The sequence below is a fragment of the Saccopteryx leptura genome, chromosome 2, assembly GCF_036850995.1.
Source record: "Saccopteryx leptura isolate mSacLep1 chromosome 2, mSacLep1_pri_phased_curated, whole genome shotgun sequence".
Lineage (NCBI taxonomy): Eukaryota > Metazoa > Chordata > Mammalia > Chiroptera > Emballonuridae > Saccopteryx > Saccopteryx leptura.
The window spans coordinates 177,456,570-177,463,105 of record NC_089504.1 but is presented as its reverse complement, the minus strand read 5'-3'; positions in this window follow the sequence as shown (position 1 = coordinate 177,463,105).

The window sequence follows — 6,536 nt, the reverse complement described above, 5'->3', positions numbered from 1 at the left end:
ACAAAGACAATCACCTGTTAAGAAAACAAACAAATCAAGACTTCAAAGGGACTTGAATCCTAAAGTGGATTACAAATAATAGATGATGCCAACCCAAGAAGACTCAGAAACAACACAAGCAAAAACTAGAGGTAGACAACACCAAGCCTAGACTCAACCAGCTATACAAAGAAAACACCCAGACATCCAGGCACAATGAGAAGACAAAGAAGTGCAATCCAAATGACACCACAAGAGAGACCTTCAGGAGATGAACTGAGTGATATGGAAATAATCAAACTTCTGGATGCAATGCGGAGTTTAAAATAATGATTGTAAGGATGCTTAGGGATCTTAGAACAACAATGGATGGTCATCACGAACACCTAAATAAAGAAATAGCAAGTATAAAAAAGGATATTGAAATATTAAAAAAGAATCAGTCAGAGATGACAAATACAATATCAGAAATGAAGACCACAATGGAAGGAATTAAAAACATGATGGATGGAGCTGAGGATCGAATCAGCAAGTTGGAGAACAACTGGAATGAAGGCATGAAAGCAGAGAAGAAAAAAGAAAAGAGACTCAGAAAGTCTGAGGAAATTCTTAGAGAGCTCTGTGACAACATAAAGAGAAATAACATCCGCATCATAGGGGTTCCTGAAGAAGAAGAGAAAGAACAAGGGATATAGGCTTTATTCAATCATATCATAGCTGAAAACTTCCCTAAATTAATGCAGGAGAAACTCTCACAAATTCAAGAAGCACAGAGAACTCCACTAAAAAGAAACCCAAAGAAACCTACACCAAGACACATCATAATTAAAATACCAAAGCTAAGTGATAAAGAGAAAATATTAAAAGCTGTAAGAGAAAAAAAGGCTATTGCCTACAAAGGAGCCCCCATAAGGATGACATCAGACTTCTCAACAGAAACACTTGAAGCCAGAAGAGAATGGCAAGAAATATTCAAAGTAATGCAGAACAAGAACCTACAACCAAGACTACTTTATCCAGCAAGGCTATCATTTAAAATTGAAGGAGAAATAAAAAGGTTCCCAGACAAAAAAAAAACTCAAGGAATTCATTACAACCAAACCAATGCTGCAGAAAATGTTAAGGGGCATGGTGTAAACAGATCAAAGTGGGAAAAGAATATAACAAAAGAAGAATACAGCTTTAAATAATAAAATGGCAATAAACAACTACATGTCAATAATAACCTTAAATGTAAATGCATTAAATGATCCAATCAAAAGACATAGGGTAGCTGCATGGATAAGAAAACAGGACCCATACATATGCTGTCTATAAGAGGCAGACCTTAAAACAAAAGATGCACATAGGTTGAAGGTAAAAGGATGGAAAAAAAAACATTTCATGCAAATGGAAATGAAAAAAAAAATTGGGGTAGCAATACTTATATCAGACAAAATGGACTTTAAAACAAAGAATATAGTAAGAGATAAAGAAGGCCACTACATAATGATAAAGGGAGCAATGCAATGGGAAGATATAACTATTATAAATATCTACACACCTAATATAGGAGCACCTAAATATATAAAGCAGACTTTGATGTATATAAAGAGCAAGATCAACAGCAACACTATAATAGTAGGGGATTTTAATACCCCACTAACATCACTAGATAGATCCTCAAGAAAGAAAATTAACAAAGAAACAGCAGACTTAAAGGACACACTAGATCAACTCGATTTAATAAATATCTTCATAACCTTTCACCCTAAAGCAGCAGAATATACATTTTTTTTAAGTGCTCATGGTACATTCTCTAGAATAAACCACATGTTAGGGCACAAAAGTGGTCTAAACAAATTTAAGAAGATTGAAATCATATCAAACACATTCTCTGATCCCAATGGCATGAAACTAGTAATCAACCACAACAGAAAAGCTCAAAAATTCTCAAACACATGGAAACTAAATAGCAGGTTGTTAAATAACGAATGGATCAAGAAAGAGATCAAACAAGAAATAAAAAAATTCCTAGAAACAAATGATAACGAGCATACAACTCAAAATTTATGGGACACAGCAAAAGCAGTACTCAGAGGGAAGTTCATAGCACTACAGGCACACTTTAAGAAGCTAGTAAAAGCTAAAATAAACAACTTAACCCTGCATCTAAAAGAACTAGAAAAAGAACAGCAAGTAAAGCCTAAATGTAGTAGAAGGAAGGAAATAATAAAGATCAGAGCAGAAATAAATGACATAGAGACTAAAGAAACAATACAGAGGATCAATGAAATTAGGAGCTGGTTTTTTGAAAAGGGAAACAAGATTGATGAACCTTTAACTAGACTCACCAAGAAAAAGAGAGAGAGGACTCAAATAAATAAAATTAAAAATGAGAGTAGAGAAATAACAACCGACACAACAGAAATACAAAGGATTATAAGAAAATACTATGAAGAACTGTATGCCAAAAAACTAGACAAATGAGATGAAATGGACAAATTCCTTGAAACATACAATCTTCCAAAAATCAGTCTGGAAGAATCAGAAAACCTAAACAGACTGATTACACCAAATGAGATCAAAACAGTTATCAAAAAAGTCCCAACAAAGAAAAGTCCTGGGCCAGATTGCTTCACAAGTGAATTCCACCAACTATTCAAAGAAGAACTAATTCCTATCCTTCTCAAGCTATTTCAAAAAATTCAAGAAAAAGGAAGACTTCCAAGCTCCTTTTATGAGGCGAGCATAATTCTGATTCCAAAACCAGGCAAAGACAACACAAAGAAAGAAAATTATATGCCAATATCCCTGATGAATATAGATGCTAAAATCCTCAACAAAATATTAGCAAACCAGATCCAACAATATATGGAAAAAATCATACACCATGATCAAGTGGGATTTATTCTGGGGAGGCAAGGCTGGTACAATATTCACAAATCTATCAATGTTATTCATCACATAAATGAAAGGAAGGAGAAAAACCACATGATAATTTCAATAGATGCAGAAAAAGCATTTGATAAAATTCAGCCACCATTCATGATCAAAACTATCAGCAAAGTGGGAATACAGGGAACATACCTCAATATGATAAAAGCCATCTATGAGAAACCCACAGCCAATATCATACTCAATGGGCAAAAATTAAAAGCAATCCCCTTAAGATCAGGAACAAGGCAGGGGTGCCCCCTTTCACCACTTTTATTCAGCATAGTCCTGGAAGTCCTAGCCACAGCAATCAGACAAAAAGAAGAAATAAAAGGCATTCAAGTTGGAAAAGAAGAAGTAAAGCTATCATTATTTTCAGATGATACAATATTGTACTTAGAAAATCCTAAAGTCTCAGTCAAAAAAGTACTGGACCTGATAAATGAATTCAGCAAGGTGGCAGGATATAAAATTAATACTCAGAAATCAGAGGCATTTTTATACACCAAAAATGAACAGTCAGAAAGAGAAATTAAGGAAACAATCTCGTTCACTATTACAACCAAAAAATACAGTACCTAAGAGTACATTTAACCAAGGAGAGTAAATACTTATACTCGGAAAATTATAAAACATTGATAAAAGAAATCAAGGAAGATACAAACAAATGGAAGCATATACCATGCTCATGGTTAGGAAGAATAAACATCATTAAAATGTCTATATTACCCAAAGCAATCTATAAATTCAATGCAATACCAATTAAAATACCAATGACATACTTTAAAGATATAGATCACATATTCCAAAAATTTATATGGAACCAAAAGAGAACACGAATAGCCTCAGCAATCTTAAAAAAGAAGAATAAAAGGGGAGGTATCACACTTCCTGATATCAAGCTATACTACAAGGCCATTGTACTCAAAACAGCCTGGTATAAGAACAGGCACATAGATCAATGGAACATAATGGAGAACCCAGAAATAAACCCACAGCTCTATGGACAACTGATATTTGATAAAGGAGGTAAGGAAATACAATGGAGTAAAGACAGCCTCTTCAACAAATGGTGTTTGGAACATTGGACAGCAACCTGAAAAAAAATGAAACTAGACCATTAACTTACACCATTCACAAAAGTAAACTCAAAATGGATAAAAGCCTTAAATGTAAGGCATGAAACCATAAGCATCTTAGAAGAAAATATAGGCAGTAAGCTCTCCGACAGCTCTCACAGCGATATATTTGCTGATTTATCTCCACGGGCAAGGGAAATAAAAGACAGGATAAACAAATGGGACTATATCAAACTAAAAAGCTTTTGCACAGCCAAAGACAATAAGAACAGAATAAAAAACAAACTACACAATGGGAGAACATATTTGACAGTATGTCTGATAAGGGGTTAATAACCAAAATTTATAATGAACTTGTAAATCTCAACACCAGAAAGACAAAAAATCCAATCAAAAAATGGGCTAAAGAAATGAATAGACACTTCTCCAAAGAGGATATACAGATGGCCAATAGGCATATGAAAAAATGCTCAACATCATTAATCATTAGAGAAATGCAAATTAAAACCACAATGAGATATCACCTCACACCAGCCAGAATGGCGCTCATCAACAAAACAACACAGAATAAGTGCTGGTGAGGATGTGGAGAAAAGGGAACCCTCCTGCATTGCTGGTGGGAATGCAGACTGGTGCAGCCTCTGTGGAAAACAGTATGGAGATTCCTCAAAAAATTGAAAATCGAACTGCCTTTTGACCCAGCCATCCCACTTTTAGGAATATACCCCAAGGACACCATAGAACGGTTCCAGAAGGAGAAATGCACCCCCATGTTTATAGCAGCATTGTTCACAATAGCGAAAATCTGGACACAGCCCAAGTGTCCGTCAGAGGACAAGTGGATTAAAAAGCTTTAGTACATATATACTATGGAATACTACTCAGCCATAAGAAATGATGACATCGGATCATTTACAATAACATGGATGGACCTTGATAACATTATACGGGGTAAAATAAGTAAATCAGAAAAAAACTAAGAACTATATGAACCCATGCATAGATGGGACAAAAAAATGAGACTCAGAGACATGGACAAGAATGTGATGGTAACAGGGAGTGGGGTAGAGGGGTGGGGAGGGGGCGAGGAAGGAGAGGGAGGGAGTGGGGGGAGGGTTAGGGGCACAAAGAAAACCAGATAGAAGGTGACAGAGGACGATTTGAGTTTGAGTGAGGGGTATGCAGCATAATCAAAGGTCAAAATAATCTGGAGATGTTTTCTCGGAACATATGTACCCTGATTTATCAATGTCACTGCATTAAAATTAATAAAAATAAGATTAAAAAAAGTGGAAAATTATTTTTGATAGTTTTATGCCAAACAACAAGTACTGTTTCTGCAGAGTTGAGTGACATTAGGCTCCTCCATTACTTGAGTAACTCTGAAGATTTCTATTTCTCTAGGCCAGAGTGAAGAATAAGATTTGCTTGTGGCATGTGTTCTAAAGAGCTTTTCCACCTCAGTGGAGAAGAGCTTTTGAAGAAATAATTTATTTCAAGCAAGCCCTAGTTATTGGCTTAGGATTGCCTGGCAAAGCTTGGACCTGCCCAGGGCTGAGTAATTTAAATGCTAGTGTGTCCCTCATTTGGCCTGCATTGAGTGATTTAGTTTTTCTAATCAATTCTTACTAAAAATAGGTGTTGAGAAGAAGACTGTAAGGTGGAACTTCCCACACTGGTTTATACTTACTAGATTTTAATTTACCTTTTTTTGACCAACTGTTATGAACAGAATGTTTGTGGCCAACCTCCCAAATTCATATGTTGAAACTTTGGAGGTGGGGAGGTTATAAGAAGCCCTCATGAATTGGATTAGTGGCTTATAAAAGAGATCCAAGAGAGCTCTCTCTTCCTCTCTGCCATATGAGGATACAACAATAAAATGGCTGTCTGCAATCTAGAAGAGAGTCCTCACCAGAATGTGACCATGCTTGCATGTTGATCTCTAATTTCCAGCTCTCCAATCTATAATATTCTGTTACAGCCTGAACCAAGACACCAATCATTCAAGTTAGCCAGAAAAAAATGTAGATTGGTTCCTAAAGAAACTATGGATGGGTAAGTTCAAATTTTATTTACAATTTCACTGATTGGTACACTTAGATAGTATAGTAGGTGGAATCATGTTCCCCCAGAACTGATATCCACTGAGAAGCTCAGAAAGTGAGTACCTGTACTTATTTGAAAATAATAGCAGATGCAATTAGTTAAGGATCTTGAGATAAAATCATCCTGGATTTAGGGAGGGCCCTAAATCCAATGACTTTGAGGAAAGGAGAGGACACAGACATGCAGGAAAGGAGAAGATGTGAAGATGGAGTTAAAAATTAAAGTTATGCTGTCATAAGTCAAAGAATCTCAGGAGGCATGACAAGCTAGAAGAGAAAAGGGAGAATTCTTCCTTAGAGCCTTCAGCATGGTCCTGCTGAAACTTTGATTTTGGAGATCTGGTCTCCAGAGCTGTGACAGAATAAATTCCTATTGTTTTAAGCTGCTGAGTTTGTGGTAATTTGAAACAAGCTTAAAAAACTAATACAGGTGAAGTGACAACATGATCACTTA